Genomic DNA, 12267 nt, shown 5'->3' on the forward strand with positions numbered 1-12267 from the left:
TGTCCAGTGAGGTCTTTGGTTCTGTGGCCTTTCCATGCTCTTCTTACAAGCTTTACCACCTGACAGAATTATTCTAAGATGACAGCCAGCCAGATAATATTCTTGGATCTCCATTGGAATGATTGTCTGGCACAGACACCAATTCCCTGTCAAAAGGGATTATTTTTTTCCTTTTGGGTATTTGTGTGCTAAACCAAGATGCTGAATTCTGCCTTACATGAAGGTGATCTGATACTTGATTGTTACAAAGAAAGTAGGATTTCCTGTTAATTGTATTTCACAGGTTTTTCTTTTGTATGCCTTAATGGAAGAGATTTTTTTAAGTCCTCTAACAAGTACACAGTATATATTCCTTGCAGGAATGACTTGGTAGACCAGTATTTTTAGTTTTAATTTAAAGGCTTTTACTGTCTGCTACATTCAATGTAGCTGAGAAAGTGAATAATGTGATCCAAATAATCTAAAGATAGAAGTATCAGGACTTCTTCAGATGAAACCTGCATCTTAATAAAAACCTTAAGTAGCTTTACAACCTAAATAGTTTCTTTCTTCATGGTTTTTTTTAATTCCCTACTCTGAGGTTTGGGGTGAACTTCACTTTAAACTTCTATGGGGTGGGAGGGAGGGGAAAAACACGTTTTCAGTGTAACTTTTTTGGGAAAGATAGCACCATCTGAGTTTTCAAAGGGTCCTTGTATTGCTTCAGTTATTGTTCTAGCTTTAGCTACTATGAATTAATTTTAAATACTTTTCCAGTAGTGTGAACTTCTATGTACTAGGTGCTCAAGACAAGAAAAGGGTTGCTCATTCTTTTTAGCTCAAGGTTGGGGAGGATCAGGTAAGTATAGTAATGAGGAGAACAGGTTTTCTATTTTAAAATGTTACAAAGTATGTCAGTGGTGAAAATAACAAAGTATCATCCATACAGAAACTCTTTTGGGACTAGCATAATTAAAATGGCAAACTCTCAAAACCTCTGAATACATACTCCAGTAAAGATGTGTGCTGCAGTCAGTCAGTGAATTTCTGATACAGTGGAATATTGGAGAATATTCCAATACTGCTTGTAAGACAGTATTCTACCTATGGGTCTGCAACACACCCTCCTCTTCCTGGGAGGTGTGAATGTAATTGTGCTATCAAGGCTTCTAGCTGTTAACCTGTTCCTATTGGTAGTTCTCTTAAGTCAGGTGTTTAAATTTCAGTGTATTGTTGGAACTATCAAAAAGACTGCTTTTCTTTTCCCTTACCCCATTCAAGCTAACTCCAATCTTAGCCTCTACATGCTTTCTGTCTATAAATTTAGAGGAACAATATTTTGCTGAGTGGTCCTTTTTTTTTTTTTGTCCTAGAAAAAAACCCAAGTGTTATTCCCCTTCATTTTGTTCTAGTTACTTTAATACACTATCAGTGGGTGTTCAGGGAATTGTTAAACTTCTTTTAAAGTATTCCTAGAATAATTTTGGAGTAGAACCGCCAGTTAGCATAGGTAGTTCTTTGTGTTTAGAACTATAAAGATCAGAACCATAGAATGATTTGGTTTTGAAGGGACCTTTAAAGGTCCTGACCTTGAATGTTTCCAGAGATGGGGAATCTTTTACTTCTCTGGGCAACCTGTGCTGGTGGTTCACCACCTTCATGTTAGAATTTCTTTAATCTAGTCTGAGTCTACTCTTTTTTTAGTTTAAAACCATTACCCCTTATCCTACCGCTACAGGCTTTCCTGGGTTTGTCCCATCTCTTTTACATGCCCCCTTTAAGTACCAGAAGGCTACAATAAGGTCTCACTGAAGCATCCTCCAGGCTGAACAATGCCAGCTCTGTCGTGGGAGAGGTGTTCCAACCCTCCATCTTTGTGGCCCTCTGGATCTACTCCAAGAGGTTCCATGTCTGTCTTGTGCTGAGGACTGAAGAGCAGAATGCAGGGTGTCACCAGATCAGAGGGGCAGAATCTCCTCTAAAAAAAAAAAGTGCAGTCACCCATTTTTTTTTCCCATAAAACTGACTTTAAACTGAATGCCGAAAGCAGTTAAATTAGGATCAATGGATCCTGGGTATCATAAGATAAACTGTCTTAAAATGTGCAGAGGGGATGGTGGAGTAATCTTCCAGGAATGTGCTTGCAATTGAGATGGGCACATTCTTGTGACTGGCTTTTAGGAGGGTATGAAGGTAGCCATATACTATAGAGTTGTATTAATAGAATTGTGTAAGCTGGAAAAAGTGGGTCCAATTGTAAACTGAACATGGCCAAATTCACTGTTAAACCATGTCCTTAAGTACTACATCTAGCTATCTTTTAAATACTTCCAGGGGTGGTGATATGACCACTTCCCTAGGCAGCCTGTTCCAGTGCCTGACAACCTTTTCAGTGAAGAAATTTTCCCAACATCCAATCTACAATCTAAACCTTTTGTGGCACAACTCGATTCCGTATCCTTTTGCCCAATCACTTGATACATGGAAAAAACTCCCATCTCGTTACAACTTCCTTTCAGGTAGTTGTAGAGAGTGTTAAGGTCTCAGCATCCTTTTCTCCAGACTAAACCTCAGACATTTTTAAGACTTATGCTCTAGACCCTTCACCAGCTTTGTTGCACTTTGGACATGCTCCAGCACCTCAGTGTTCTTCCTGTGGGCCCCCTTCTTCAGGGGCCCAAAGCTGAATACAGTATTCTGTGAGTGACCTCACCAGTGCTGAGTACAGGGGCGGGATTGCTTCCCTAGTCCTGATGGCTACACTGTTTCTAATGCAAGCCAGGGTGCTCTTGGCCAGTTGGGCACACTGTTGGCTCATGTTCATCCAGCTGTTGAGCAGCACCCTTAGGTGCTTTTCTGCTGGGCAGCTTTCCAGTCAGTCTTCCCCAAACCTGTGGTGCTGCTTGGGGTTGTTGTGACCCAAGTCCGGGACCTAGCATTTGGTCTTGTTGAACTGTGCAGTTTGTCTTGGTGAGGTCCCCTGTAAAGCCTTTCCACCATGCTCCCACCCAACTTGGTTTCATCTTCAAACTTGCTGAGGGTGCACTTGATCCCCTCATCCACATTCTGTCTGAGCCAGAAGCAGCCATTTTCTATAGAAAAGTGCTCTGAGAAATGGTGTGAAAGGCTTTACTGAAGTCTAGGTAGACAACATCCACAGCCTTCCTTCATTCACTAAGTGGGTTGTCTTGTCATAGAAGGTCAGGTTTATCAAGCAGGACCTGCCTTTCATAAACCCATGTTGGCTGGGCCTGATCAGGTGGTTGTCCTTTATGTGCTACATGATGGCACTTAGGATCGTTTGCTCCACAACCTTCCCTGGTAGTGAGATCGGGCTGACAGGCCTGTAGTTACCTGGATCCTCCTTTCATCCTTTCTAGATAGATACCACATTTGCTAATCTCCAGTCAATTGGGACCCCTCTTGGTTACCTGAGACTTCTGACAAATAGTTGCAAATGGCTTGGTGTGCTTTTCCACCATCCTGAGGTGAGCCTACTGAGGGTGAGCTCCCTCAGTACCCACAGGTGGATCCCATCTAGACTTGTGTGTTTCTAACTGGTGTAATGCGGTACTGACCATTTCCCCTTGGATTATGGAGGCTCCATTCTGCTCCTCATTCTTATCTTCCATCTCAGGGAGCTGGGTACCCAGAGAATGACTGGTCTTAGTATTGAAAATTGAAGCAAGGAAGGCATTAAGTACCTCAGTCTTTTCCTCATCTTTTGTCACCGTTTCCTGCAGCATCCAATAAAGGATGGAGGTTCTCCTTAGCCCTCTTTTTGTTGCCAATGTATTTATAGAAACACTTTTTATCGTATTTTACACTAGTAGCCAGATTAAAGTTCTAGTTGGTCTTTGGCCCTTCTAATTTTCTCCCTGCAAAGTTTTATGGCATATCTTTAAAGTATCTTTCTCTCTTACATGCCTATGAGGGTGTCAATCTCTAAAAGTAGAATTTTAAATTATTGGAGAAAATCCTTATCAGACTTGTCAGGATTTGCAGCACCAGTACCCAAGCCATTGCAGTGAGCAGCAGTGCTGTGATGTGCTGGTACCAGGTTTCCAAGACTGCTTCAGATGATGTTTTCACTATTACCATTAGAGGGCTCTTGCTTTCAGCACGACGTAAAAGATCATACTGTAGTTGATGTCAAACAGTACTTAAGCTGAAAGCATAATTGGTCAAGGTATGTATGACAAAATATTATATTTTGAATAATATTTCTCTTATTATCCCTTAAGGCTACTAATTACCTCTGTTTTGAGCAAATATGCAGAACTCACTTGCTTACCATACCATAGTAAATTTTTATTCAAAAGCAAACAAGCAGCAAGTCTCTTTGTGTTTGTTAGGTGTTTATCTTGTGTGAATAGGGTACTGATACAGCACTGAACATTAAGGATGCCAGTTGGGGTTGCTTGCTCAGGGCTCCTGATTCTACTTTCACTAGATTAGAAGTCTTTTATACATAGTTGAGCAATATATCTTCTGAATTTCTTCTAAGGAAAAATGTTGCATCAACACCTTTATTGGTAAGACACGTGTAAATGCTGGACTTCACCAGGTTTTGACCGGGAAATCAGCCTGTGTGGTCTTTCTATTTTATGAAAGCTATTGTAACATTCAAACTTAAATTCTCAGTGCTGTTGTATCTCACCGTCTCTGTGGTTATTCCCTGACCAGGCAGACATCCAGAAATTATGTTTGCTTAGGTGACAGTTTAATTAATTAGAAGTGCAATTCTGTTAACAGGTTTTAAAAACAGATTTTTCAAAGTAAGATCAAAAGTGTTAATTGTGGTGGAGTTTCAGAAATCATTATTTTAGTGCTGTGTTGCCTGTTAGCAAATTGTGGAGTCTAGGCTGATCAGCTTTGTTTTGCCATGTTTCTGAGGGCTTGGTAAGCTGCACAGCACTTAACAATGCTGAGGTACTAGCAGATGAGGATCTGCTATGCCACAGTTCATACTAAAGCACTCTTTCTAACACTGGGGCAGCACTGGGCATGTCTACTGCAGTGCAGGAAGCCTGAATATGGATTTTTTTTTTTTACTTCTCTAGCTACGTCTAAGTTGACTGTATTTGTTCAGCTTTTAATAACAGTCTTTTAGGTTTTTGATTCCATGTGGAAGATTCAGGAGGCTGCAAGATTCAGGAGGCTAGAGCTGAGGAGTCACTGGTTTTAAATAGGAAGATAATTCTGGGGTGGGCATTGGCAAATCCTTGTTTGTAAAGGGAATTAACATTTTCTAGGTTTCTGTGTCTGGTTCAGGGCCACTACAGAAACTTTTCATGTCTCAGTGTAGCTGAGCAAGTGCCTGCTGACTCTGTGTTCCTGACCTTGGGGGAATAGACACAATAGACAAGCACATCTGCTTCTGAAAGGCCCCTTATTTGTGCTTTTTCAAATTATTAAGCAGGTCCTAAACTTAGGCCAGCACTAACTGCAAGCAGAGCTCCTTCAGCCAAGTGAGGTTTGGATACTAATTGAGCAGTGACTGTACTCCTACTTTAAAGTAAGTAAAGCCTTAAAACTGTTCTTTCAAACAACATCTTCAAATAAATTAGACTGAAATATTTTTTACATTACAAGCTTTGACTTCTCGCTCTTCTCTTAGACTCTTTGATCCATTTTTGAGAAACTGTCTCTGAATGTAAGATAGCCCAGTATGGTGACTGAGCAGGGCACAACTGAAGGTGTAGGAATTCTAAAAGTCTAAAGATAAATGACAAGTTCACTTGTTTTTGTAGTATTTCTTACTCACATTATGCTTTGTAATACTAAAGTGTGATCAGTCTGGATGGATATTAAAAATCTTAGCTCAATGTCTGTTTTATAACTGTCTAGGTTCTGTTTCTGTGTGTTATTCTTCATACTGTGGGGGACCCAGCTGTGCAGTCCATCTTCTACATGGAATTGTACCGGTTGCCATGACAGCATATAGCTACCTACTGGTGACAGAATAATGGGCATATGACTTCTTTGATAACCGTCACAATGTAATTTAATCGTCAGCCAGCAGGTGGGGCATTAAGCTAACAAAAACTTTTGAAATAGTGTAATTTTTAAAAGCGTTTCTCTTGTGGAACACTACAGTCTGTCCTTTTAACAACAAAAGCTGTCCAAAGTAGAATGTAGTGGTTCTTATTGTAGGCTAATTAATTTCTGCTTTTAAAAAATACAGCTGTAAGAAATGCAGTGAAAACTCTTTGTAAATTACCAAAGGTCATGTTGCATTGTGTGATGGGTTTGGCAGAGAGGCAGGATGTGTTAGCAGGTTTGACACTGATTCTGAGTATATTGTCAGGTCAGAGCTGGGCACTCCATAGGGAAATGGGACAGGGAAGTTTAAACCACTGAAGTATTGCGTAGCTGAAAAATTCCTGACAGCTTATTCATAACTTCTTTCAGTTCCTCTCTTTATTTGTATAGTGCTTACAAATCAAATCCTCAAATGGACTTGATGGTATTTCAAAGAGGTATAAATCAGAAAAGGCTTTGGTCCTCCTTTCTGCTTTCAGGTACGTTTAGTTTATTCTACAGTCCCAAGAATTTGAGAAACACAAAGAAAAGCTTGTAGTCATATTTAAATCTCAGTATATTCTGAATGTAGTCTTTCAGTTGCCTTCTCTATTCCTTTTTTTTTTTTTTTTTTACAGAAGTAAGGTTGAAATGAGTAAGAACATGGACCACATCTTTAAACAGGATATCCATTCTGAATCTCTCTGTGCTTGTAAATGGGACACAATAATTGGCAATAGATGGGAGCTCATCTGTGTGGTTTGTCTTTGCTAACAGTGCTCAGTGTTGCCTGCTGGTTTCAGTGTTCCCTAGGTCCAGATCCCTCTGGGTTGGCTGGAGGAGGGGAGGGGGATATCTAGCAGCAATTGTGGATAACTTAATTTTCAGTTTCTGTGTCTGCTTCCCTTAGGGAGTTGTGAACTATCTGAAATGTTTGCTTTCTTGGGTGACATTTTCCAATATAAATGAAACTTTATTACAGGGTATTACAAAGCCACCAGGGAACACACTAAAAAAAAAAAAAAAAGAGTTAGGGTTCAGTTATGTATTTGCTAATCTTATTATCATTGCAGAAGTATCATGGAAGAAGCAAAAAAAAAAAAGTCTTATTTTTGTAAGTTCCTACATTTGATGGTGACCCTTAAACAATCTTAGTTAAGAAGTGCTGTGATCAGGGTTTGTCTAGTTCAGTATTGTAGGCCATTATTGAAAACCTGTCACAGTGTCATCTAATGCAGTTATAAATAAAAGGAATTATATTTGCTATATGAGTCCAATATGTTTTCATCCTTGCCTTTATGGACTTTGTAATGCTTTAACCTAAATAATAATCCATTAACTTGCAACAGAGCTATTCTAAAAAAAGAATAAAACCATGAAGCAAACTCCACAGACTGCTAGGATTCTTTAACAGGTTTTCTGCCATACTTGGTGTTCTGAAAATAATTTAAATTCTGTATTAAAAAACACAACACTGTGATGGAACTGCCTAAAAAGGAGGCAGTGGTGAAAAGACCAAGAGGGGACCTTATTAATGTTTACAAATATCTGAAGGGTGGATGTCAATAATGGGTCAGTCTCTTTTCAGTGGTACCCTGTTATAGGACGAGGGGAAAAAGCACCAAGTTGCAACACAGGAAATTCCACCTCAACATGAGGAAAAACTTCTTTACTGTGAGGGTGACAGAGCACTGGAACAGGAGTCTCCTTCTCTGGAGGCTTTCAAGACCCATCTGGACGTGTTCTGTGTGATCTTCCCTAGGTGTTTCTGCTGCAGCAGGGGGGTTGGACTTGATGATCTTCAGAGGTCACTTCCAACCTCTATGATTCTATGATAATACTATGTATTTATACCTAGAGGTCTCCAGAAGTACTTGGTATTTGTTGTGAATATAGTGGTTTCAGATGGTGTGTACATGCTGCCTAACCAGCCAAAAATATCTTACATGCAGAATTAGAAGAAGCTCCTGAAGCCGCAGGTTGTGTCCAGATAAGCTAAATCAGGAAGATTCTGGTGTATATGATCAAATATAGTCTGGATAAGATTATTGTAATGAATGTAGGGGACATACATATCTAATTATGACTGACTATGTCCTGAAGCTTTGAGATTTTGGTGACAGATCCTGTTAAAGCTACTAGAGTGGTCTCTTAATCCCAGTCACAGTGGTCTGTGTTTTGGCAGCAAATGATGCCAAATCTCAGATCTGAGCAGATCTCAGACCAGCCTGTTTGGCTCGTAATGTGCAGCTTTCAGGTTGGGAAACTACTTACCAAATGTACCAATGTTCAGATCATTGCATTAAGTATTTAATTTCCTGGGATTGTATTTATGTATTTTTTTATTCAGATGGAAATTAAGCAAACTCCACAAGTTACTACCAATAGGGTCAGACACAAGTGCTCATGACCTTAGGATGTAATTGCCCTTTTAATCTTTCACCTACTCTAGTCACTGTTTGTGCCATTGGAACAGCTGAGCTGCTGCAAATTTGTGGAATAGTTTTTTTCTGGGGTGTAGCTTACCTATCCATCTACTGTAAAGGTAGACAGCTTAATACAGTGCCTGGTTGTCTAGTCCTTTTTCATATTAGTGAAATTTACTCAAACGAGAATCTCAGTTGACCTCATTAGTACAGCTGGGCACCAAATCTCTGGGAGGTGGAAATATAAAACATCAAAAGTTCCAAGAATTACTTTTCCGTATATAGGAATTAGCCTCATGCAGTTGAGAAATTGAGAAACACATTCATTGCTTATAGTGCTCTATTAAACTACCATAATATGTAACTATCAGTATTAATAGATATCAGAGTAGTGTTTAGGCTGAATATTCAAAGAAAGGAAAAAACAGATATTCCAGCTCCTTCAGAAATGTATTGTTTCTTGTTAACAGTAAGTTTTACTCAACATTCTGCACTGGGTTATTACTAGCTGACCTTTTATATAGGATTTTTGCTTGCAGGTTTTTGAAACCTTACAGAAACTAATAACTTTTTTTTTTTTTTTTTTTTTTTTTTACTTCTGAGAACAGAGATGCAAGAGAAGCAGCTTGGGGAATGCTATCTGAAACAGGTCATAGCTTCTCTAATGCTTGGTTAGATTTGGTCCCTCTGAGGGGGAATATTTGGGCCCTCTTGATCACCTAGCGAAAGAGCTGCTTTAGTGCCAACTTGATGTAGCAATAAATCTTGCTCCCTGGCCAACAATCTTGTTACATGTCGCCTTTTTGGGGTGCATATCTCCTGTTTCTGAAGGTTCTCCTGCAGCTTGGATTTAATAGAAATTATACAGATTTCACATTCTTATTTCATTAATAATTTTGATCAAATGTGTACTGAATCATTCAAGTAAGGTAAAATAGAGTTGAATTAAATAGAGTGCAAGTAATTATGTAGTCACAGCTTTCCTCTTACTCCTACAGAGCCATATCCTATCAGATACTCATCAAGTCAAAATTACCTGTACATAATGTTACGTAGCTCTGTGTAGTATTGAGAAGCTTATGGCCGTAAGTATATTTTAAGTTTCAAGATGATGGAAACCAGCTTTCATAAAGGGCATCCAAAATAGAAAATTGGCCCTTAATTATACCTAGCCTCTGCAGCTCCTTAGTTGTTGGCTACAGATGGGCAATAGAAACACTTAAATAATAAAACAATTTTAAAAATAGTCCTATGCCATTAAAATGCTGTAGCAGTCAGACTCATGTTAAAGGTACTCTTAACTTTGGAAAATAGAATATGAGCTAGTTTTAATAACTAATTGGGCTAAAATGGTGACCCACTCTGAGTATGTAAGTGCTTTAGCTGCTGGCCCCCTGGAAAAGGAAAACCAGCTGCTGCTTCTGAGCAAGGGTCAGATTGTGCCCTGCTCCTGGGGCAGAAGGGTTCATACCTCCACTGTAACCAACAATAGACACTGGTACATTCTCTCCTTGGCAGTAGTATAGACCTGACTTCTCCATAGCTTTCTATTCTGTCTTGGTTCCTTCTGTGATTTGAAAGTGGTTTCCCTGTTATTTCTGAAGAGCTGTGGCCTAGTTCTCAGTAACATCTGATGAAATGAGCAAGATGGGCTAAGTGACTCGTCTATCTCAAATAGAGTAATTTTGGCTTGTCTTGTTAATAAAAATCTCACTAAGATACTAAACATGCTTTTGCAGAGTGGTAGGTAAAGAATAAAATAATCTTTACTGATATTTTTAAACCTATTTTTTACTAACTTGAGTTTAATAATAAGTAACTTTTGCTGAATCCTGTTCAATGTGATATTGTAGGTGTCTTGCTTTTTGACAAAGAGAGAAAAGCTTTTAATATTTTTTCATACTACTATGATAATTAGAAAGATGGGATTTGCTTAACTTAAATGCTGGAGTGGTTTGTAATGAAAAGTAACAGTAACTGGCATTATACTGAGTTTCACAGAAAAATGAATGACTTATACTTACCTGGATCTTTCCAATTAGTTGTTCAAATAAGTCCTGGAATAACCAAGGAAGGGGGTATCTAGTGGCGTAACTAGAAACACCTTGCCTAAGAGGGAAATGCTGTGTGTGTGATTTCTCGCTGCTTTTCACAATGTGACATCATGTCTGCCTATGCCAAAATAAGTACAGATATTTGGCAGAGCAGAATTACCCAGTGCCCTAGCAGTAGCAATTTACACCTTGCCTCACCCAGCTGCACCCAGCACTACAAAGTGCAAATGGAAAACGTGATCACTTCTGTTTGTGATACAGGAGGTTGTGGAGCTCAGCACTGCTAAAGTTGTGTATTTACAAGAGAGATTACACTGGCTAGAAACAGAAATAAAATGTATCAAAGCACTTTTAAACTCCTCAGGTAGAGTAATATTCCCTAATGGACTGTGTAGGGGCCACATCTTATGTTGAGTAAAGCAATAAAGTCCTTCAGTTGTTTATGGTTAAATGGTTGTTAGGGCAGTATTTTAGTATTACCAAATCACTCATGTTCTGCTGTAATTTACTGTTCTGAGGGTGTGTGTGTAGATACATGCATTTTTATATATATATACATAAAAATTCTGAAATGTCTAGGATGTTTTTTTAGGTTTTTTCAAGTTCATCAGATTCTCATGCAAAGAATGGTGTCTCTTCCTGGGTACCACATGAAATACCTGTTACAATCAGAAAAAGTTCTAGATCAGATCTTATCAAATTAAATCTGTACCAAAATGATTCTGAAATAATATCAAATAATATCAAAATATGGGATCAGTGTGTATTTTTTTAAAGAATATATGAACACTAGTGAGCTAGAGGGGACTTCTGTAGTTCTCACATTGATAGTTTGGAGACAATAGTTTCAAGTACAGCAACAATTTAGATTGCATGCTGTGCTTCAACATACATGCCTTGATATCAAGCACTTGAACCATCTTTGTTTTCTTGTATTTCAAGATACGCAAATAGCTAATAGTAGACACACCTAAATAGCTAATAGTAGAGGTATCCTATCCTGGTAATTAATCTCCTGCTTCTGTGATACACTTTTGTAGTCTGAGAATAATACCTTCCTGTAAAAAATCCTATGGAAGAAAAATTGAATTCAAGTTTCTCTTAAAATGTAGAAAAGTCTTAATGGGTTGTATATTTAACACTGGAGTAGAGAAAATCCAGCTGGAAATTGGTGCATCAAAGCACCTCGTATCTGATAGCTCTCAATTTGCAGACAAAGTCGACTGATAGTTACTGACTGAAGTGCATAGTGAAAAGATAGTTTGTAGGGCCTGGGTCTGTGCAATGCAATGTGCTCTAAACAATAATTTGAAACACTTTTCATCTCTACAGGTCTACTCCTTCATAGCCATCTGTGGTCATCCAGGAATGTTGTTTTCTTAGTGCTGATGAAGCTTTCTGTATCTGAGAAGTTGTTACACCAGCAAAAGTCTTTAATGTTGTCAGACATCCTTCCAGTTCAAACCCTGAGGTGTAGACGTGCAAACTCTATGGTGTCAGCAAGGTCTGGTGCCCAGGATGCTCCTTCTGAAGTGATCTATGACCTTAGGTGCTTATAATACAGGGAAAGCAGCGCTTTCACTTCTGCCTACACACTTAGCAGTCCTTCCCCATATGCTTTAACAGTAGTAGTAGAAAAACAGCTCAATTACACGGCACCCTGATGTGACTGCCTGCTGCTTTCTCATACAGTTGGAAAGCCAGAGAAACTAATGAGTGGAGGAAAAATGATGAAGGACAAAGAAAGAGGAAAAACTGTAAATAATTAAAAGGAATGGGGGGGG

This window comes from Chaetura pelagica, unplaced genomic scaffold (assembly GCF_000747805.2).
Source record: "Chaetura pelagica isolate M959 unplaced genomic scaffold, ChaPel_1.0 scaffold10, whole genome shotgun sequence".
NCBI lineage: Eukaryota > Metazoa > Chordata > Aves > Apodiformes > Apodidae > Chaetura > Chaetura pelagica.